The sequence below is a fragment of the Eurosta solidaginis genome, chromosome 3 (assembly GCF_040869045.1).
Source record: "Eurosta solidaginis isolate ZX-2024a chromosome 3, ASM4086904v1, whole genome shotgun sequence".
In the NCBI taxonomy this organism is placed as follows: domain Eukaryota; kingdom Metazoa; phylum Arthropoda; class Insecta; order Diptera; family Tephritidae; genus Eurosta; species Eurosta solidaginis.
In genome coordinates, this window is record NC_090321.1 from 1,745,347 (window position 1) to 1,770,174 (window position 24,828).

The following is a 24,828-nucleotide window of genomic DNA, read 5'->3' on the forward strand; positions in this document are numbered from 1 at the left end:
ATAGGCAATATCTTTGGGAGCAATAGCTTCATATGAATGCTATTTTACTTGTAAAGTGTATTTATAACAAGAAAATTTATGGATACATTTTTCTTCAGCCATTCTTCTACGTCTGGGGAGTCATAAATGGAGGAAAAAAACCTTATGCTAAACTATACACCCTGACTTGTTTGATTATCGAAATGTTAAGTCTAGAAAAAATGTATCGAGTATTCCCAAAACAGTGTACTACAACAATGTCTCAGCTTCATCGATCAGTGAGGCTGCCAATCTATTTGCGAACTTCTTTTCATCGAACTTTGTATCGGATGAGGACTTGACTGTAAACGACCTAGATGCGTTACGTGTTAGCCTCAACGATAAACCGTGTTCTTCTATTGATTTTGGATCTTTGGTATTATCTGAAGTGGATGTCATCGAAGGTTTAAAGAGCGTCAAAGACTCTTCGCAGACCGATGTTGAGGGCTTTCCATGAAATTTTTGAAAAATTGGACCTCGCTGGTAAAATCTCTCATGCTTATTTTTAATCTGTCCCTAGCTTCAGGGGTTTTCATTGATGATTGGAAAAGCACTTATATTACCCCTATTTTTAAAAGTGGAAATAAAAATGATATTTTAAATTATAGGCCTATATCGAAGTTGTCGTCTGTTGCCAAGCTATTTGAATGCATTGTAAAAGAGAAACTTTATTTTCATGTGAAATATATAATTTGCGCAAACCAGCATGGATTTGTGGCAGCACGCTCGACAGTTACAAATCTTTCAGTCTTTACTGAGGATTGCCATTCGTGCTTTCGTAATGTTCTTCAGCTTGATACGATTTATACTGATTTTTCTAAGGCGTTTGACAAAATTTCTCACGTAATCCTCATTGAGAAATTTGCATTCCTGGGTTTTCATTCCAGTATCCTCAAATGGATAAAATCTTATTTACATAACAGGAATTGCATGGTTGCTATAGATGGGGAATTCTCGAATCCATTCATTGCTACATCTGGTGTACCTCAAGGTAGCATATTAGGTCCTTTATTATTCATCTTGTTTATTAATGGTGTTTCTTTTTGTTTCAACTCGTCTAGATTTCTCTTATATGCCGATGATCTTAAAATATATTCTGAAATAAGAGACTCGCGTGATTCATCGGCGCTTCAAAGTGAACTTAATAAATTCTTAGATTATTGCGCTTTGAACAGGCTTTATATAAATATTAACAAGTATTTCAAAGTAACTTACTCTAAAATGGTCAAGCCTTTGAATACTTGCTGTTGGTTGGCGGACACGTGCCTTTCTGAGGTTAATGAAATTAAAGATCTTGGCGTGTATTTTGATAGTAAACTAAATTTTACTACTCATTTAAACTACATAATTACAAATTCTTTTGGAACACTTGCCTTTGTGAAACGCCACTCTTCTAATTTTTCAGACCCATATACCTATAAGCTTTTGTACTCGGCCTTTGTCCGTTCTAAACTGGAATACGCAGCTGTCATTTGGAGACCATACCAATCAGTCCACATAAATCGTCTGGAGAAAGTCCAAAAGTGCTTTGTTCGTTTTGCTTTACGCTCTCTTAACTTTACTGAACCGATTCCGTCGTACGTTGCTCGTTGTCGATTAATTAGTTTGGTACCGTTATCCGATAGGAGAACCTGTTATCGCTTACATTTATTATTGATCTTGTTTCTGGCAGGATAGATTGTTCTTCCTTACTTCAGCTAGTTAACTTTAATGTGCCCTGCAGATATTTACGGAATTTTGTTGTTTTTCGTGTTGGACTTAACAGAACAGTCTATGGCGCTAACGCTGCCTTGAATAGAATTATGTGTGATTACAACTATTTCTCAAATTTTCTGGATTTAGATTTTACGTATATTAAATCTGTTATACAGTTCAAACTAAAAACCTATTTTTTAAGTAATACTTAATTTACATTAGTTGTACTATATTCTTAAGTATCTGCTGTATAATAGACATACAAGTAAATAAATAAATAAATAAAAAGTGTATCGCACTGAATAGTGTTCTAATGTACAATGAAGGTCAGTGCGCTTTCTTGGACCGCAGGGCATACTTTTGCGTAATCAAGGTAAAATGCTAAAAAGAATCCATTGCTCGCAAGTATCCCGCTTTATAAAGCTTTACCGCGTTTTTCGTCTATTACAGCCTTGTCATTTAACAATGAAGGGTGTAAGTATGTACGCATGTAAGAGGAGCTGTATGAGCTGTACGCAGAAATGAACAAGAAATGAACACAGTTCAACGCACAAAGCCCAAAGGCTCGTTGGCTGTCATGTTATGCGATTGTATAAGGAAGCTCCGGTCGGTTATAGCCAATAAATAAGCTGACATAAAAGTCTTAAGTGTTTTTGCTTTTATCAACATTTTTCTGCACCTTTCACAACATCTATCAAGGTCCCACAACTTTCCATTATTTCAACATTCACAAACCCATTCAACGAACCCATTAACTGAGCCTTTGTTGAAACTTACTATTTTTGCCTTAAACTTGAGTTGACATTGACAGCTTGACATCCATAAGTTGGTTGGTCGGTCAAACAATCAGCGAAGTACTTTACGCCACATTTACTTTGAATAAAATCAGTTAGTTTGCTTACATACATACATAAATACATATGTACATCCATTCATTCATAAAGATGAAAAATAATAAGAAAATACATATAAAACGGCAATAACAAGGACGTGGAGCTGAGAATATATAATTAAATAGATGGTTAAATCAAATGGATGAAAGAATATGCTTAAGGAAGTCAGTAACGGTTGTTGACGAGGTTGTTATGGGATGAAGTATCTTGACGGCAATGGGCCACGACTTATAGAAGAACTTAAATCCTCGCAGAGGGAATTTAATTCGGAACGTGCCGTTAAAATTTTTGATTAGTATTAGATGAGTACTGAGTTTAAGTTCGGGTGCAACCGAATATTATATGCTCAGCTGTCACACATTAAGTATTACTAAAAGTAGGCGGGGTTATTAAATGATTTTGCTAATTTATATGTGAAATTTTTTCCATATAAAGGGAATTTTATCCAGATATACACGATTCTGCAAAAAATTAGCAGTCCATGCCCATTTCCGAAAGTTTTACGTTTATTCCAATCCCTGTTATAATTCAACCTTATAAATGAAATATAATTTATATAGGAATATTTTTTTCAAGGATATTTTTTATAACTTTCATGAAAATGAAATGGTACGAATCCCAAATTGTAAGGCCTTAAAGGAGAAGAGATAGACCCACCAATAAGTATACCGCAATGATCTGGCTTTTCATATTTGCTTCCTCATTTTAAAAGCTTGAAATTTCACAGGATGCGTACGTTTTAGGCATACATTGTTGTCTGAAAATTATTAAAATCGGTCGTATATATATAATGTATATCCCATACAACAGATTGTTCAAATAACGCCATTTCTTCCTCATTTTCACAACCAAAACCATGGAATTTCACAGCATGCTTGTAATTGTGTAAGACATACATTGTTGCCTGAAAAGGTCGTATATATAATATATATCCCATGGTTCAGATTTTACGAATTTTTGAAATTTCATCAGATTATTGGTTACCGCCATTCATGAAAGTTATGTGGTCTTCGGCACAGCCGGAGACATTCCTGTCCTTACTTGTTTTTTATTACAGTTACGGGAAAATTGTTAGTAGTGCTTATAGCTCATTTAATTTAATTTAAGGGTGGTTAAATTTGTATGAAATATAAGTTGCAACGGCTTATGAGTCAGTCAAAATCTTAGTAGTGCGTAGTAAAGTGTATAAATACTATGTAAGACGGCCACCTAATACCGCATATCCTCAGAAGTATACAACAAAAACCGTAATGCATGGAGCAAAGTAGCAAAACCATGGTTTGAGGAAAGCCAGATCAACGTTATGCAATGGCCGACACAGTCACCAGATATAATCCCCATTGAAAATGTGTGGGTTAATGTCAAGCGATCAGCAGCCTAACGGTAGCCAACATCGAATACACTACGCATACGGAAGCTGCAAAAAGCGCATGGGAGTCGATTTCGGTTGAAAGATGCCAACAACTTGTTGACTCAATCCTCGTCGGTGTGCTGCAGTTCTAAAGAACATGGGTGATGCAACCAAATACAAATTTAAATACTACCCAACACCCAATGTAAAAAAAATTAAACCACTATTAAATAAAAGTTATATCAAAATTTTATTAACAATTTGTTACACTGCTAAGTTTTTGACCGCGCACAAATTTATTAGCTTCTTCATGGGTATGAAACATTTATTATTTTTACACCAACTACACGAAATAGAGAGCAAACAGTTCCTGATTTATGGACAATATTTGTAGAATTTGATGGTGAATAAGGACAAAACGAAGTACCTGCTGTCATCGAGCAAAGAGTCAGCGCATATGCGCCTTGGCAACCACGCTAATGTTGACAGCCATAATTTCGAAATAGTAAAAGACTTCGTTTATTTGGGAACCAGCATCAACACTAGCAACAACATCAGCTCTGAAATCCAGCGAAGCATCACTCTTGCCAATAAATGATACTTTGGACTAGGTAGGCAATTGAAAAGTAAAGTTCAGATGAATTGGCCCTGGGAGTGTTCGAGAGAAAAGTTCTTCGAAGATTTATGGACCTCTACGCGTTGGCGATGGCGAGTACCCAAGAAGATTTAGCGATGAGCTGTACGAGCTATACGCAGACATGACATCAACATAGTACAGCGAATTAAAACGCAGCGGCTGCGCTGGCTGGCCATGTTAAGCGTATGATTTCTATCGAAACCGTATCGGAACGTATGGAAGCAGAGGAAGAAGCATTCCAATAGAAGGACCAGGTGAAAAACTATTTAAACTCCCTTGGTGTGACCAATCGGCGCCGGTTGGCAGAGAGAAGGACGGCGACTGGCGCGCCTTTTTGGACGGCCATAACCGTTTAAACGGTTAGGCGCCAATTAAGTAAGTGTTTGTAAAATTTATTATGTTGGAAGTGGGTGGTGCCACGCCCTTTCTTTAAAATATCAAAAAAAAAAAAAAACATTTAAAAAGGGTTCGTTATTTCAATTCATACTTGAGATTAGGTTATCGTTATGTTTTCTAATATCTTATAAAAGTGGGCGTGGTTATCGTCCGATTTTAGTCATTTTAAATGATGAGCGATGGATGCCAAGGAGTTCACATGAAATCTTTAATAAGATATCTAAGAATTTACTGAAACTCTAACGTTACTGCGGATGAAAGGACGGAAACGGCTTTATCAATTCCTTTTTCATCGTGAGCATTTGGTCCCATAAAAGTCCTCCATCCATTGAATTTCCGTCTGTCTCGCGTTTTCTACCCTATCTGAAATTTGTTTAAAGGGCACCTCATATCTAAATTCGGCTGCGAAATGCCCTATCTTAGTTTTTAGCTCAAAACCAGCCTACATATCTCGGTCCTCGGTGAATGCTGCCCTAAAAAATTCTTTCGGTGATATTTATGAAATCCTTTCCTTTTTTTTTTTGATTTCTTATTTCACATTGATGGACAAATCCTCGTATTTTTTTCATTTAACATAACTAGTATCAGCAATGCGTTAGCAATAACTGTAACTTAAACAACTGAAATACAACAACAACGTTAATGTATTAGTATTGCTTTTTTCATTTCCCCCATCCATATTCAAAGGATACACAACAAGTGGTTGGAAATGAAAATAACAAAATGTACTAACAGATTTCATTGCTCAGGAACCTTGCAGGCAGCTTACAGCAGGAAAAGCGCAGAGCAACTTCAAAATAAACATTCCAGTTGAAAAGTCCAAAGGGGGACTCTGCGCCTCTTTTTTCTCTTTAATTCTGTGTGTGCGCTCTGTCGGATTCAATTTGGTATTTCTCAAAGAGTACTCAACTTTTTAGTTCGTTTCTTAAAACCCTTTTGTTGTACCTCTTATGCCTTCTATACTCTTTTGATAATTACATTGGTTTAAAATATCTCCACTTCCCAAAGGTTTAGGGAACTTTTAGCTGTGTTGGCAGTCTTGCTGGATATTGATCCGGCAGGCTCCGTTAATATACTTATGTTTATTTAATTGATGAAATGGAACCCTATAATACCCAATAAGAAATCATAGGGCTTTTCTGCTTAATTTGACGAACCTGGCTGATGCTCTTTTGATGGAACAATCAGAAGTTTGTTCTGTACTCGGGTGTCAAAAGAAAATTTGCATTGATTTCGACTAACTGGCATACAAGGCGTTGTATTGAAAAAAATCACGAAAAAGCAATCAGCTGTTGAGATAACAACACCTGGTACTGAATTTGCCTTTGTCTGAGCACAAGTAAAAGCATTGTAAAGGCCCAATTAAACTTCCCTCCATAACCATCTCCATTGTGATCGATTAATGGTGGCATAACCTTAAACAGCTGACATTTTCATAAAAATGAGGAAAACGTAAAAAATTACAGCCATATTCCACCTACAATAAGTCTCTTAGTCAAAACGTATCCAAAACAAAAAATAAAATATACAAAAAGTTCATAAATTCACCAACTGAAATATTTTTAGGTTATGGATATGGCGAAAAATCAAGAAGAAAGTCTATGATATTGTTATGGCTTTAGCGTTAGGGTATGGCACCATTAATCGATTAAATTGATTTCCATAAGGTTGGTTCGATCAGCTGTTTTATCTGGTTATGGATAAGTCACCATTAATTGACCCTTAAACTTTAACAAGTAGCGCAACTAACAGCTGATCGTCCAAATTAGCACAATCATACAAACATCACTAATGGCCATATTACGAAAATCTTTTAGAAAATTCAAGTTAAATATTTAAACATATATAAACTTTGCCAATTTTAGAATATATAGCATTCAGATCACTTTATTTGCCGTAATTAAGAGAAAATGTTTGCTTATATTTAATTATTTTTTTTATTAAAAAAGGAATGGAAAGGAAAGAAAGAAAAAGGCGGTGAATGGAATGGAAAGGAAATGAATGCAAAGGAAATAATAGAAAAGGAAAAGAAAGAAAAGGAAACGAAATGAAAGTAAAGAAAAGGAAAGGAAAGAATAGGAAACGAAATGGAAGTAATGAAAAGGCAAGGAAGATAAAGGAAAGGAAAGAAAAATAATAAAAAGAAAAGAAAATAAAATAAAAGAAAAGAAAAGAAAAGAAAAGAAAATAAAATAAAAGAAAAGAAAGAAAATGAAAGAAACGAAAAGAAAAGAGAGGAAAAGAAAAGAAAAGAAAAGAAAAGAAAAGAAAAGAAAAGAAAAGTAAGGGAAGGGAAGGAAAGGAAGTAAAAGAAAAGGAAAGGAAAAGAAATGAAATGAAAGGAAAGGAAATGAAAGGAAAACAAAATGTATGGAAAGGAATTGTGTATGGTGTATTTTTTTCTATGTGGTGTAATTAGTGAACTCTGGTGATAAATAAAAATAAAAACATAAAATAAGGTCTTAGTATTTGTATCTGGGAAGCGTTTTGGATATTACGTGCTTTTGTATCCACAAACAATATTGATAATGCAGTAAAACCCTACCCGAACCACTCTTTTTGTTACTAAATTAAGGTCAAGAGAATAATGCAAACTTTTCTGTACAACGACGTACCGCCTTACTAGTACATATACAATAAATATACAATATACTATTTCTGATACATATTGGGGGCAAGAATTTTCGAAAGTTGTTCTTAGAATCGGTACAGGTCTGAATTGGCTAGTAGCAAAAACAAAACTATTAAGGTAGAGAACAATTAAAGCCCACCAAGATTAGGAAGTAAGTAGCTGTCACAAGATTCCACATGTTGTAAATGGCCTTTCTAAATACTAGATCCCTGAAGGAAGTAAAAACAAAAGGAAATCGAAAAATATATAAAATAAAATTCTCATATTAGTTTTTGTTTGAGAAAAAATATAAATATATGCATATGTATATGTGCAATTGAAAAATTTTTTCATTGCGGAAAATCTTCAATAATGTGAAAAACGGTTATACCTTGTAATTGTGGTTGTCATAGTTTTCCACAAAGTAAAAGTGAACCCTGCGGGTTATGGGTGCTTAGAATATACCCGCGGAAGGTATGCCTGTCTTAATAAAATACCAATCCCGTTCGTGGGCTGTTCACTAGGCTTGAGGCCTGCCACGTCAACACGCTTTCCAATGAAACGATATAATAATCCTCGGATGATTACTCCTTTTTCTGATTCCGGCCACGACAAACGTTTAGCGTACTACGATTTTAAAGACCATGATTTGAGGACGTTTACCCGAAATGTCCGAACCCTTTTAGGAGAAGGTGCCGATGCCCTGCTGTTTCGATTGGTTGATGTTCTTGTCAAGGCAAACGCCGACATGCGCGAAGCACGATGGACAGCATAAGGCAGAAGAGCGATACTACAGTGGGCATATGAAATTCCGAGCCAAAGTGTTGGGTTTGTTGTGGGAAAGAACCCACTGCAACCCTGCAGCATTTGACAACGCGAAAATAAGCTGCTTGTATGGTGCTATGTCAAAACGTCAAGCGTGGCTTCATACAAGGCGACTCCCTTTCGTGCGATTTCTTTAACATAATGCTGGAGAAAATTATTCTAGCAGCAGAAGCAAACCATTCTGCCCGCTCGGGATTAAATAAAGAAACAAAAAAAAGTGGGTCTTGCGGTAAATGAGAACATGACGAAGTACTTGCTGTCATCCAAAAATTAATCGGTGCATTCGCGCCTTGTCAGCCACGTCACTCCTGGCGGTTATACATTCGATACTATGGAGGATTTCGTCTATTTGGGAACCAGCATTAACAGCAAAAACAATGTCAGCTTAGAAATCAAACTGATAACTCTTTCCAACAAGTTCTACTTTGGACAGGGTAGGTAATTTAAAAGTAAAGTCCTATCTAGACGAACAAAAATCACGCTTCATAAGTCGCTCACCATACCTGTCCTGATGTATGGCTCGAAATCATGGACGGTTCCGAGAGAAGATAAGATGGCACTTGTGATGTTGGAGAGGTCAAGTGATGAGCTTTGGGCAGATATAACGATATTGCGGCGAATAAAAACCCAAAGGCATTGCTGGCTAAGTCATGTTTTGCGAGTGAACGAAGACGCTCCGACCAAGAAAGTTTTTCATTCGAAACCGCAGTTTGGAAACAGAGGAAGAAGAAGATCTCCACTGGGATAGATGACGTGACTTGTTACGAAACGGCCAAAATTGGTTAGGATGTTAAGCGCCAATTAATGATGATGACTCAACCCCTTGAACCATTTGAGTATTTTAGTCGCCTCTTAGGTTAGGTTAGGTCTTACGACAAGCATACCTGCCACGGCCCCCCAACCCACCGGCGGCAACATCTTTACAAATAACAGAACCTATTTAATATTATATGGAAAAAACGATTCGAATAGTCGAATCTGTTATTAATCGAAAGCAAACAACTAGTCGATTAGTGATAATCGAATATTTTACCAAGCAATTTTTGCTAATCGACTAATCGAATAGTCGATTATAAAGAGATCTGGTACCGATACTTTTGAAAAATTTTAAATTTTTTTCATATCTTGACAACTTCAAATATGTGATAAACTGTACTACCATGCAATGGTTTTTTCATTATTTGACCAATTTTCTCAATTTGTTAATTTTCTTATTTATTTAGTTTTTTGTTAAATTTTGAAGGTAAAGAACTTTCATTTTATATTAAACACTAAAATCAAAGATCTACATGTTTAACAAGTTTACTTAATTATAACCTTTATTACAACCTGCATACATACATTGAAAGCATGTAATAATGAAAATAAAAATAAAAGATACAAAAACAAAATAAAAATAAGATTTCAAACCAAACTTAGCAAGATCGCAATTTCCAGAGGAAAAACGAAAAAATAATCAAACTGGTTTCAGAAAAAAAATGCTCATAATAATTTAGAACAGATTAAAGCATCTGGCGTTTGAACCAGTTTAAGTTTACATTTTTATACCATAAACGTACAAAATGTTTGTTGATTTCTCATGTTTACATTTTTTTTTTGCAAAAAATACAGTGCAATCTGAGCAATCAAATTTGGAATTTCAGGTTTCTTTTTTTAAATAGATACCAAATTCTTCCACAAAATCCTGCCAGTAAAATCTACTCCGATCGTTATAAAAATATACATAGGTACAAGCCGATTTTTAAGAATAAATGGAGAAATGTAAATTCGGAATATTCGCTTCTGGAAATAGACTAAAGGGCCCATTACTGAAACTTAGCATAGACTTGACTTGACTTGAGAACTGTCACTTAAAGTTCTGTTAAATGAACAGTGCATGTTACTGATTACTTAAAACTTAGCAACACTCAACTTGACTTAGAAGTCTGTTGAATTTAGATTTTCTGTGTAAGTTCTAAGTGACGTTTACATTTTGAGATGCCATTTGTTTGTTTCTATTTCATTTTGACATTTTGTCATACAAATTGACATTTATTTTTATTTTATTTATTAATTTTTACACCCATGAATTAATTGTAGTACTCACAATTAACTTTGTTTAAAAACCACCACTTTTTGTAGCAAATATTTCACAATAAAATGACAGCTGATTATGATGCCAGATTGTATGCGCTAAGTGGGGTATAATCGTGGCTAAGTTGCCAAGTTTACGCCAAGTCAAGTCAAGTCTATGCTAAGTATCAGTAATGCGCTATTAAGCCTGTAACTGGGCAAATTTACATGTACATAGTATAAACAATGCTTTAGATACCACTACAGCAAATTTTCTAAATAGGATATGAGGAAATCAAAATTTAAAAACTGAATGTAGTAGATGTCGCATACAAACAACCAAATTTTTTTTTTTTTTTTGAAATTCAATTATTATAAGCCGGTGTTAAGCTCATGAATTCTTAAATATAAGTATAAACTGAACACACCATTAAACAAACATACATAAACTTAATTTGTTGTTGCTTTTGTAACCATTTATAAAGAAATCACTTAACACAAATAAGATATTCAAGTCTCGCGAAAAGTAACATGAAAATATGTTTCCCTAGATGTGGTTGTCCATCATCAGTCTTAAGCAATAATAACATAAATATAGTTTAAAAAAAAAACTAAACAACACGGTCCAGAAGAAATTAGAGGAGTACTATTTTTCGTTTGGGGAGTTGACAGGGGTTCGTGTCTCCGTTATTAAGCAAACCTTGGCTAAACTTTTGTGGTCACAGATATTTCGGTTAAAATTGTCAGTCTAATATCCATTGTAATGTTCTTAAAGCGATTTTGCCAACGTAAACGAATATGACTCCGTGGCGCAACGGTAGCGCGTCTGACTCCAGATCAGAAGGTTGCGTGTTCAAATCACGTCGGGGTCATGGGTACATTTTTCCAATATAATTTTTTCCTCTTTTATTAAATCAAATGTATCCTATTTTGTATTTGCTATTGATAAGTTAAAGTATTGATTTTTTAATAAAAATATGTTTGTTTGTTTGTTTGGCTTTTTTATGCATGCTCATGAAGAGACTTTTAAATAATTTCCCTTATTTTCTCTCTTAAACAGTATCGCTCTCTGTAATCTTTTCCAAAGTTAAGCGGCAGTTATCCACCGACGTGTGCCGTACGTAGAACGTTTGTCGTACGAAACACGTTTGACCGAACCCTCAACACCGTGGAAATCAATGTGTGCGTCTGTGTACATGTACATAACATATTTGTGTGTGTATTGTTTAGAGCAAAGCACTGTTGCCATTGACCAGTTTGCATGCATGCTTATGGAAACATCAACTTTTTCCATTTTAATTTTTTATGTTGTAAAAGGCTGGAATTAATATAAAATAAATATAAATAGATTGCATATTTATAATCTGCACTTTTACATAATTATTTCGAATTATTTTCACAATTTTTCAAACATTAATTAGGTGTTTTTGCATAAAACTGCAAACGGTCAAAAATTAGCGCACAAAAGTTTACTAGGCAACTCTGTCTAGTGAGTGAGCGATCAGCTGACACGTTCTTACGTAAAAAATCAGAATTGTTTTGATTTCTACGTTCCGGACTACGTACCTACGGATGTTGCACGTCGGTGAGTTTTCGTTTACATTGCACACTCATAAGATAAGTCGTGTCAGCTGACACGTTTTTGGTACGTACGTTCGTGAGTAACTGCCGCATTAAGGATTCAAGCTCTTAATTTTGCTCCCCACTGTTTAGACTCTACCCAGTGCTCTGACTTTACCGCTTTATTTGTAGATCTACGAGCTTTTTAGCTAAATTTTGTTTTCTACCACTTCGACCACCAAGGCACACAAAGCTATCAATATTTCAAGATATATATATATATATTTTTTTTCATTTTATTGAACATTTTCTTCATGCTCACTTATTAAAAATTGATTTAAAAAAATTTTAGTATGTAGTATAAGAAAAGTACATGACATTTTTATACCTTTCATGAACATGAAATGGTATATTAACTTTGGTCCGATGTTTGTAACGTTGAGAAATATAGAAGATAGACTCACCATTAAGTATACCGAATTGATCAGGGCGACGAACTGAGTTGATATAGCCATGTCCGTCTGTCCGTCCGTCTGCTGTTTGAACGCAAACTAGTCCCTCAAATTTTGAGATATCTCAATGAAATTTGGCACAAGGATGTATTTTTGTATTATATTAGACATTTGTCGGATCCGGTAGGATCGGACCACTATAACATATGTCTCCCATACAACCGATCGTTCAGTTAAGACGATTTTGGTCATTCCTGCCGCAATTTAGAAAGTATATACGTGAAACTCGGTGAAATATATTCCTGTATATCATAGAAGATATCTTAAAAAAAGCGCTTTGATCGGACCTATATATAGTTATATCATATACAACCGATCGTTCTGATAGAAAGATTTTTGGCCATTTCTCCCTTAATTTAGAAAGTATAAACGTGAAACTCGGTGGTGTATATTTTAATATATCGTAGAAGATTTTCTGAAAATATCACTTTGATCGGAGCCATATATAGTATATATCCCATAGAACCGAAAGATTTTTGGCAATTTCTCCCTTAATTTCCAATATAAAAACGTTAGCCTTAGAGATATTTATTCTAATATATCATAGACGATTTCCTGTAAAAACCATTTCGATCGGAGCTATATACAACCGATCGTTCAGATAAGGGGGTTCTTTACCATTTTTTTATATTTATTTTAAAATCGTTTAGGCATGTACATCTGTTCACTATATATTTTTTATCTTATACAGCGCATTATTTGGAAATTACGAATGGGATAAGATTATTGTTCAGCCCCATTCATGAAAGGTATGAAGTCTTCGGCACAGCCCCGTCCTTACTTGTTTATGTTAAGATTTAACATAGTACTAAATGCCATTTCTTATAAATATGTATATATTTTATACGTGTGGGGTGTAAATAAGTAATAATATAAATTAAAATTTAAACGATATGTTAAAGTTATTAAGTTGTTAGCGTAATTAATTTGAAAGTAATAGCAGTAATTTAGAGTAAATATGGTTATAATAACGTTCTCAACAGCGTTTCTATTTCAAAATGATCATAACTGAGAAGATATAGCTTAATTTTTTTGAAAGAAGTTACTGTTCCTTATAACCTGTATAGTGGCAGGGAGGGAGTTGAAAACTTTGCACGATGTGTATGTGTAAAAACTTCTATAGTGTGTCGTCCTAGAATGTGGAATTTGCACAGTCGGTAGTAGATTTCTGCGCAAGTTGTAAGCCTCCGAAGCAAAGCTTTCCAAATAGCCTGACCTTATAAAGAAGATTTCAGGACTTTATATAAATACAGGTGACGGACGACACGGAAGTATATCTAGTTTTCTGAAAAGTGGCATAGAATGGGATCTGTAGTTTGTACTGCAGATTCTCCTCATGACTCCCTTTTGGATTGTAATAACTGGTGATAGTTTATTAGCCGAGGCGCCACCCCAGCATGTAATGCCGTATTGAAGTTTAGAGTGGAATATGCCATAATAAACCGTTTTTAGGGTGAACATAGAGCACCATTTTTTAAGACGATCGAAGTGACGAGTTGTATAGAGGAAATATTGTTTCAAAATCTTAAGGTGATCAGACCAGCTCAAACGATTGTCGATTATTATTTCCAGATATTTAAAATTTTCGACAACACCTACCCGAAAGCAACTCTCACTGCAATTAGTGCTGCAGTCAAAAGAACTTTTCGCGACATTTAGAGTGCATGCTATATGATGTAGATTGAGTAGAGGGCATCCAGCAGAATGAAAGATCACATCACAACTTGGCAATTCTTTGATAACATGACTAAAATACATAAGCTTAGTTTTATTACTTACAAGCAATTTGTGCGAAGCAAACCAAGCTCTCAGCAAATCTAAATCACAAATCAAGTCAAAGTAACTTATTGTACTGTACGCAATGGCAAGGTCGTCTGCAAAAGCAGTGGTTTTGCCTTTCAGCGGAAGGTCAAAGATTGAGTTAATATAGATCAGGAATAGTATTGGTCCAAGAACAGAACCTTGCGGAACTCCGAGATTAACGAGCTGCAAGCTACTGTAGTTGCTTTCTATCTTCACTTTATGTAGTCTATTTGAAAGATACGAAGTAAAATATTTATGCATAAAACCACGGAAACCTGTAAGATATAGCTTATTCAAGAGTATGTCTCTATCGACCATATCGAAAGCTTTTATTATATGGACAAAGAGACCAGCACAGCTTCTTTTTCCATCTAGAACTTTGTATACATTCGTGCAAAAGTCCAGACAAGCGTCTTCTGTCGAACGTCCGGAGCGAAAACCAAACTGCTTATCACTAAAAAAATTTAGGTTATTTAGAAAGTCTACAATTCTGTTTTTGACCGCCCTTTCAAATCGGTCTGTAATTATTTACGTCCCTTTTATCCCCCTTTTTGAAAATAGGAATTACAATTGCACATTTCAGACCATCAGGAAATACGCCCTGTGTAATACTGGTGTTGAATAAATGTTTCAATATATCAACTATACTGAGAGATATCTTTTTTATCAATATATTGGAAATACTATCGTCACCGCACGATCTAGAGTTTTTCAGAGTTTTAATAATTTTTATAATTTCGAAGCTTGAGATGGGGTTAAAAAAGAAACTATTTGAAACATCATGCAACGATGGCAGACGTTCCGCAAATTGGCAATCACAGCCTCTTGATATTGAATTATCAACCGTTGTAGTGTTGGTTAAATTTATTTGCTACCTCTACTGAATCTGTAATCAATTGATTTCCAGCACGTAATACAACTGGCCCATTGCCTTCCATACCGTTTCCATTTAGAAAATTGTTGACAACGCCCCATTCCTTTCTAGTATTGCCAAGAGCTGAATTAAACTTGCCTCGAAAGAAGTTGTCCCTCGTCAAACGAATGACCTTATTTGTACGGTTACACAATTTATTGTACCTTGTACGAAGCCTTCTGTTTCTGGGATGTTTAGCACACTTTCTTCATAGTTTGTTTTTCAGCTTTATTATCTGTAAAAGATCCCGCGTAATCCAAGGCTTCAGTCTCAAGTTTTGCTTTCGAACGGTTACAGTATTCGAACAGTTATGAATGTGTGTTTTTAATGTTTCTATAAATATAGTGTAAGCAACCGATATTCCATTTTCAGCTAAGACATTCGACCAAGTTTCGAAGCGTAGTATTTGGTTTAGCATGGTAAAATTAACTTTCACACAAGATTGATGAGCATAGTTAACCTTTGGTTTGCCGAAAACAGGTCCTTTTATCAGTAAACCGGGCATCGTGTGATCAGTTACTTGCAAATCCATATTAAGACTGGTACAATTTTAACTAAGGCTTTGTAGCGGCAAAAAACATGGTCAGTGCAGGTAGCTGACATCAATCTTGTGGGTTCATTAATATACGGTGTCAAACCATTAATGCCAGATAGCTATCAGTAGAATAGCAGTCATGCAAAAGGTCTAAATTGAAATCACCTAAAATAAATAAATTTGCAGCTTTTTCATTCACCACGAAACTGGAATATTCATCAAGAAATAAAGCAATAGGAAAAGACTGTAGCCTATATACTCCCAGGAAAACAAATTGCTCACCCCTGATGTTCAAGGATAGCTGTAACATATCCGCACTTTTTAGGCTCTTATTTACTAAGTTAAAATCATAAGTATCGCGCACAAAAGCTCCAACACCTCCACCACTGTAGTTATCGTTTGCATTTGCGTAAAAATTATAATGAGGAATTCTATAATCACTTGTTTCAAAGCATCGATATTACTAAGGAATACATCAAAGTTTTGTCTTAGACTACGTATATTCTCATGCAAAACTAACAAGTCGTTAGAAACTGCTGAGGGCGATTGTTGCAAAGAAGAGAAGACAAATATTGTTATCATAAGGTAAATAAATAAAATTATGATCCTAGCCACAACGTAAAGTCATCTCGATCGCTTTTGTTTTTGTTTTAATCATATTAATGTTTCAACCTGCTATAGAAATTAAAAATTTGATAGAGTTTTTATTTTTTACACTTAAGAAACTGATTTGCATATTTGTTCAAGGTATAACTTACGTTCAATATGCTTTATTGATTACAAAATATATATTTGGAGCGATGTACCACCTAAGAGATATAAGCCGAGCTTCTCTTCCAATCAGCGTCATATTATTTTGATCGTCTGAAAAGCTTTTCATGGCAAAACCAAATATAAGGTCTTAACAAAATACTACCTGTTAGCAGCCCCGCTCAGAAAACCTTTTTCTAAACTATTTTGATGTTTTTTTCCCCGGGCTTTAGACTCAGGACCTCGGTGTGGTAAGCAAGAATGCTAACACCACACCACGGCGATCCCTTATTTATTTCTTCTACGATAAATAACTTGTTTTGTATTTAAAACAAATTATGGCTATTTGTATGTAAAAAATTCGAAAATCGAGTAAAAGGTCTGAAAGTAAGTAGTTTTATATATTCCTGAAAAAAAAAATCTATCAACTTCTGCCGATGTTTTCATATTTCGTCTACCAATATTTTTTAGAATGTCCCTGCGCTGCTTCTAACACTAACAGGACCTACGCAGCTCTTACGTAAACGCTTTGATTTATTTCTTTTCCCGTACGTTTAACCGTTCAAACGGTTAAGTCCTAATTAATAAGTAAGTAAAGATTACTTCAACCAAATCTCTAAGCCAATCTCAGGTGTCTTGCTTCTTCAGCGTTTAAAGAATCCGTTTAATGGGGACCACTGTCCCAATATTAAAGTTTTGAATTTAAGGTCACGTGTTTGAGCATTTTAGTGTATTATTTCACATTAGTTCAGTAACTGACTTTAGCTCGTTAGGTTAGGTTGGGACTGAATGTGTCCTTAGTGTTACCAGAATTTGTTTGACGACCAAACGGACGAACACCAATCAGGTGCCAGGACATACGTTATAGAATAACTCCGTCCTCTTGGCAAATACTAGCAGTTTATAGGACCCAGCTTAAATGCTGCCTCGACATCTGGCAACTCTGCCGCCCCTAATAGCTGGAGCATTGACCTGGCGAGCGCTGGACACGAGTGGTTTCGTCTCTCCGAGACGCTAACTATTATATCTTTAAAAATTTTAGAAATAGTGGGTTTGGGAGCTAATAAGTGCCCTACAAAATGGGTAGTGTGTCAACCAGGTCCGACGACCGAAATACATATATCAAACTGTATAGTTACCGTTACGAAGCAAGGTTACGGGTGAGAACTGGGACAATGGAATGTCTTTTATGTTTTACATATCTAATGGTAGATTCAGCCAGTCTGCCAGCGGTCGAGTACAAATACGTGGCCAAAAATGTCAGGAGAGTGATCAGGAGACGCGTTTTGACCTCAGTATCAATAGTCCCAAGCCTAGGAATGCATATTTGACAGTGAAATCAAGTAGACGGACCTCACACACTTTAGCAGTACATAACTTGCAAATTCTTGCATTTTAACAATTGTTCTCTTTTTTATCAGACGATACGCTTAAGAATGCTCTCTTCGAATTTCATTATAAAATTCCACTTGGTATCCTTAATTTTTTTATGCAAAAAATTAAATTTTTAGCTTGGACACAAAAATATAATATTTTTACTGAAAATGAAACAGCCTAATGTACAGCTAGATTTTCTGTACAAGTATGGCAGAAATATGTTGACAATAAAAACAGTGTATGTATGTCTGTATGTACGTCGAGCACCCGCCAACACGTATTATTCAGCTAAGTTTACAACCATCTCATATACTCTTTACTTTTAAGTTTTAAAATTTATGCTCTCTTAAATTCCACTTGCCCTCTCATAAACTCATCTAAACTTTAATTGAAGTGTAAAAGCTTGTTTTCCTTGATTTACTCTTGCAATGAGCTTTTATCTAATACCACAATGCTTAAGCTCGAATAGGTAGTTTGCGCTACAGTAAGTATGAGACTCCGTGGCGCAACGGTAGCGCGTCTGACTCCAGATCAGAAGGTTGCGTGTTCAAATCACGTCGGGGTCAAAAATAACTTCCTTTTTTACAGTTTCTTTTTTTTTTAATCAATTATTAAAAATTTATTAAAATAAGAAATATGACCACCTTTAAATTCATTTTTACTTCCTTTATACTATTATTATTTTATTTTAGATATCAGGTCGGTTGAATGTTTGTTCGCTTTTCATACAAATCTTCTCATCGAGCTACAAATGTGAAACTTTACACATAGGTTAGAACACCGTGACAATGCAACAAAAGGAAAAAAATCCGTTAGAGTTTTAAGTAACTACTCGTTGGTAGGTTAAGACACCGAGAAAATAAAAGAAAAGGAGAAAATAAAAATAAAAGAAGAACATTTTAAGCACTTTATATAAATGGACAAAAATCAGCGAAAAATGTTTCCTTATAGAAGGACCCATTCTTGCTAAACTTTGATTTTTAAATTTTGACATAGAAATTGCAAAAATATTTATGAGAAGTAAAAATATAAAGGTGGAGCGTAATTGACTGACTAATAACATCTCTTTTCCTACCAACTTTCCAATCCAAGTAATGTGTTTTCCACTTTTATATTTTTACTTCTCATAAATATTTATGCAATTTCTATGTCAAAATTTAAAAATAAAACTTCAGCAAGAATATGTCTTTATATAAGGAGACATTTTTCGCTGATTTTTGTCCATTTATATTAAGGAAGTGCTTAACATTTTATTTAATTTTATTTTTACTATAATTTATAAATCCAAATGAGTATTTTTCAACTTTTACCATAAGTGAAAAAACTTTGATTTTTTTAATGAGATCGTATATTTTTAATTTAATAGAAAACAAGTAAAGAAGTTTAAGCTCGGAAAAAGCTGAACATGATATACCCAGCTGTATGCTCTCACAGGCATATGTATATAAATATAATGAATAAAGATACATTAAGGTTCGGCTCTGGACTGCAAGTTAAACGACATTTATAGTTGCCTAGAGTTTAACCTTGTCACTATGTTTCATAACATAATATTCTGCTGCGCATCTCAGCTTAGCGGTCGAACTGGCAGTGTCAAATATTTTTGAAGAATAAAGATTTTGCATGCGCGAACTTCGGTGGAAAGCAGCGGAGCTTCACAAAATTCTAGTAGGTCACTTCCACCACACCACAAACTTTAACACATATTTTAACATAATTTAAACACACAAAATACACTGATTGGAGTTTAAACGAGAAAAAGTTTAAATTCTGAACAGCTGAATAATTATTTGTACATAATTGTTAAATAACAAATACAGACAGTGGTAGTTTGACACATTCTGCTGTGGTGGAGTGGTAAATGTGACCTACTAGAGTTTTGTGAAGCTTGCTTCACACTATTTTTCGTTCATGCAACATCTCTACTTTAAAATTGTCTCTGGCAGGGTTAAACTCTAGTTAACTGTAACTGTAACTGAAAAACCCGGCATAAATAACACGAAACCTGAAATAACGTAGTTATACATACATATGCAAATATCGAGGCTATATAACAGTTGATGTCATAAAAACTGTGTTCTTTTCGCCAAATTGCAAAATGATATCAATGGCTTCTGATTTACGGCATGCAAAACTTTAAAATTTTCTTCCACTAAATGTCGGCGATGATTTCCAAAAATATTCCAGCGACCCGTTATGACTGATGATGGTATGCTAAAAATCACAAAAACTGGGATTAATTCACCCGCCATAGTATAGGGCGTATCCTTTCGTTTGTTGGTGAGGGGAATTTGCACTTCCACTTGTTTGACTAGCGCATTTGTACTGAACTTCAGCAAAGACTCCGTGGCGCAACGGTAGCGCGTCTGACTCCAGATCAGAAGGTTGCGTGTTCAAATCACGTCGGGGTCAATTATTAATTTTAACCAAATTATTATTATTTTTTTTTTTTTTTAATGAAATATTTGCATTTTTTCCGCGTAAAAATAAATAATAGAAGATTTGTGGCCTCGAACATTCGAAAGCAAGATTAATTTAAATTAGCGTGAAAAGTCAAGAGAAATTTAATAAAGAAAATATTAAATTTCACTTTTAGTTGCGATGCTTCAACTGAAATGAATTAATGTCTGCCACACAAAGTTTGTGGTATGTAAAGCGAGACAAAAAGTTGTTTCATAAACAAGTATCTAATTTTTTGCCCGTTAAAGATGAACTTTGAAAATTGCAGCCAGCAATTATGGCCCCTATTATAAGACAAATTCGACCTTCGACTGTGGTCGAAAGATCTCATCGAACGAACTTTCATTCGGTATTATGACGCGCGTTCGATGAAGGCAAGCGTTATTGTGAATTTCAATAAATTCAAAAGTTCACAATACCACATTTCCAATACTCTTTCAAATAAAATAAAATAAATAAACAAAAGCAGAACTAGTTATTAAATAAAATTATTAAAAATAAAAGTATGACTACGACGGAATTGTGGGTTGATGATTCGTCATAGGAAGAGGAAAGCTTATTGGAGCTAGCCAGAAGAAGAACATGGGTGAGGGATGCTTCAAATCCTTTGGAAATGAATTCCACCACGTAAGTGTAGCTTTCTAAATAGGTTGTTAAATTGTTGAAATTATTAGTTTTGTTTATAGATTTATTCAAAACTTCAGACTGTCCAAAGAAGCGTTCATGGACTTGTTGTCCAGTACAGATGAACTGCTGCAGCAATGCACAAGAGCCAAGTCTATTCCTAATATTCTAAAATTGTCAACAGTTCTTCGATTTTGTGCTCAGGGGTCCTACCAACTGAGCATTGGAAACGAAAATGCACTCGGACTTGCCCGGCCGACTGTGTCTGTGGTACTATCAGAGGTGTTGAATGTCTTGGAAAATTTTATTTGTGAAAGATGGATAAAATTTAATTACGAGGAGGCTGAGCTGCATCAAGCAAAGTTGCATTTCTGTAATGTGCAAGTTCCTTTTGCTATATGGGGATTTTGTTCCATAAGTGAACCCAGTCTTTCAAGCTGCTGTTTTGTACTCACGACCTTGGACCTATATAAAATTAATTCAAATAGCTTAAAACTACTACTAGGTAGTAAAAAAGTAGAACATAGATATAAAAAACTTATATTTTAAACAATTCTTTTTCTATTCGATACAGCGTCGACAGCAAATTTCTATTCGCTTGAAGATTAGATACACAACGAAAATTTCGACAGAGATGAGGTGTCATAATACCAATTTCAAATTCGATTTTCGATGTTCGATAGCCAGCGAAGATCGAAGATCGATAATGCTCATAATAGGGGCCTATGTTATGTACCTACTTCGTATCTGGCAAATTAAAAACGTCGGATCTTTGGAGATTTTTTTCTTTTAAGTATCGCCATCACTTTTACCTAAATAGGTATATGTAGCAAATAAAAAAACACTTCCACATTGTTTTATTGTGGAAGGCAGTAAATGGTGGTCGAGCCACAATGAAGTTTTTCATATAGATGCGTTCCAGTAACATCGCCACAATCAACCAAGATGTTGGTTTGTAAATATGAAGGAACTTCAGACTTGGCTATTGAAATTTATTTCGCCTTGGTCGCTCACACAAAATTTTGCGAATCGCTATTATAAACATTCTCACTATACAAGGAATATATTTGCGTACATATTTTCATTTGTTAAATTGCAGTTTTTAATTGTGAAAAATTAAAGAAAAATATCAACGAGTGGGAAAAATAATTTCACTTTCAAAGTGTGAAAGCAATTGTCAAATTCTTTTTCATACGCGTTGCTTGCACCAAAAATTGGAAGTTGGCTACTCTTTCATGTCGGATGGCGCCAGTGTCGCTCAATCTGCCATTCTCCATAAAAATACGTGCAATCTACTTATAATGCATAACATTGAGTAAAACGCATCCATATGAAAAACTGCTTATGTGACGGGGCTTTGAAGGCATTTGATCAATAAGCCTTAATTTTTTGTATCAGTATGAGAGATAGCGGCCACCGTGGTGTGATGGTAGCGTGCTCCGCCTATCACACCGTATGCCCTGGGTTCGCCCCCCGGGCAAAGCAACATCAAAATTTTAGAAATAAGGTTTTTCAATTAGAAGAAAATTTTTCTAAGCGGGGTCGCCCCTCGGCAGTGTTTGGCAAGCGCTCCGGGTGTATTTCTGCCATGAAAAGCTCTCAGTGAAAACTCATCTGCCTTGCAGACGCCGTTCGAAGTCGGCATAAAACATGTAGGTCCCGTCCGGCCAATTTGCAGGGAAAATCAAGAGGAGCACGACGCAAATTGGAAGAGAAGCTCAGCCTTAGATCTCTTCGGAGGTTATCGCGCCTTACATTTATTTTTATACCTTTCATGAAAATGAAATGGTATATTAATTTCGTCACGAAACCGAAAATTGTAAGTCCTTAAAGGAAAATAGATAGACCCACCATTAAGTATACCGAAATAATCAGGTTGAAGAGCTGAGTTGATTTAGCCATGTCCGTCTGTCCGTCTGTCCGTCTGTCCGTCTGTCTGTTTGTATGCAAACTAGTCCCTCAATTTTTGAGATATTTTGATAAAATTTGGTGAGCAGGTGTATTTGGGTGTCCGATTAGACATTTGTCGGAACCGACCGGATCGGACCACTATAGCATATATCCTCCATACAACCGATTTTTCAGAAAAAGAGGATTTTTGTAATATCTTACCCAATTTAACAGATTGAAGCTTCAAACTTCACCATATACTTTCGTATATTGCACATATTGTTGCCTGAAAAAATTTATGAGATCGGTCGTATATATAGTATATATCCCCCACAACCGATTGTTCAGATAAGGAACTTTTCGTAATTACTGCCCTATTTTAAGAGTTAGAGGCTTCAGATTTCAGCGAATGCTTACGTATATAGCATATATTGTTGTCTGAAAAAATCATAAAGATCGGTGGTATATATAGTATATATATGGTGGTATATATAGTATATATATAGTATACATATATATATTTTCGCAAGTTTTAGCCCCATTTTAACAGCTATAAGCTTCAAATTTCACCGAATATTTACTTATATAGCATATATTGTTGTCTGAAAAAATCATAGAGATCGGTTGTATATATAGTATATATCTCATACAACCGATTGTTCAGATAAGAAACTTTTCGCAATTTCTACCCCATTTTAACAGCTATAAGCTTCAAATTTCACCGATTGGTTACGTATATAGCATATATTGTTGTCTGAAAAAATCATAGAGATCGGTTGTATATATAGTATATATCTCATACAACCGATTGTTCAGCTAAGAAACTTTTCGCAATTTCTACCCCATTTTAACAGCTATAAGCTTCAAATTTCACTGATTGCTTACGTATATAGCACATATTGTTGTCTGAAAAAATGATAGAGATCGGTTGTATATATAGTATATATCTCATACAACCGATTGTTCAGATAAGAAACTTTTCGCAATTTCTACCCCATTTTAACAGCTAGAAGCTTCAAATTTCATCAACTGCTTACGTGTATAGCATATATTGATGTCTGAAAAAATCATTGAGATCGGTGGTATACATAGTATATATCTCATACAACCGATTGTTCAGATAAGAAACTTTGCGCAATTTCTGCCCCGTTTTAACAGTTAGAAGCTTCAAATTTCACAAAATGCTTTCGTATATAGCATATATTGTTGTCTGAAAAAATCATAGAGATCGGTGATATATATATTATATACTTCATATAAACTGTCATATTGACCCCTTTTTTACGGCTAGAAGCTTCAAGATTCATCAAATTTCATCAAATAGTTACGTTTACGTCATATATTTTTGAAATACGTGATTCGTAGCCATAGTTTTTACATGCAGACCACAAAAAACGTGAAGCTTTGCATCCTCACACAGATTACCTACCTATTTTTATACCTTTCATGAAAATGAAATGGTATATTAATTTCGTCACGAAACCGAAAATTGTAAGTCCTTAAAGGAAAATAGATAGACCCACCATTAAGTATACCGAAATAATCAGGTTGAAGAGCTGAGTTGATTTAGCCATGTCCGTCTGTCCGTCTGTCTGTTTGTATGCAAACTAGTCCCTCAATTTTTGAGATATCTTGATAAAATTTGGTGAGCAGGTGTATTTGGGTGTCCGATTAGACATTTGTCGGAACCGACCGGATCGGACCACTATAGCATATATCCTCCATACAACCGATTTTTCAGAAAAAGAGGATTTTTGTAATATCTTACCCAATTTAACAGATTGAAGCTTCAAACTTCACCATATACTTTCGTATATTGCACATATTGTTGCCTGAAAAAATTTATGAGATCGGTCGTATATATAGTATATATCCCCCACAACCGATTGTTCAGATAAGGAACTTTTCGTAATTACTGCCCTATTT

General features: G+C 35.0%; 1 protein-coding gene and 3 non-coding genes across 11 annotated transcripts in view; all 4 read left to right on the plus strand.

Moving 5' to 3' along the window:
* The window catches only part of Pu (GTP cyclohydrolase punch), a 93,808-nt gene that overhangs the window by 62,701 nt on the left and 6,279 nt on the right, over nt 1–24,828 (plus strand). The gene's annotated exons all lie outside the window — the stretch shown is intronic.
* TRNAW-CCA (transfer RNA tryptophan (anticodon CCA)) lies at nt 11,279–11,350 on the plus strand. The gene has a single exon. It is a non-coding gene; the product is annotated as a tRNA-Trp (tRNA).
* Nucleotides 18,423–18,494, plus strand: TRNAW-CCA (transfer RNA tryptophan (anticodon CCA)). The gene has a single exon. It is a non-coding gene; the product is annotated as a tRNA-Trp (tRNA).
* TRNAW-CCA (transfer RNA tryptophan (anticodon CCA)) lies at nt 20,269–20,340 on the plus strand. The gene has a single exon. It is a non-coding gene; the product is annotated as a tRNA-Trp (tRNA).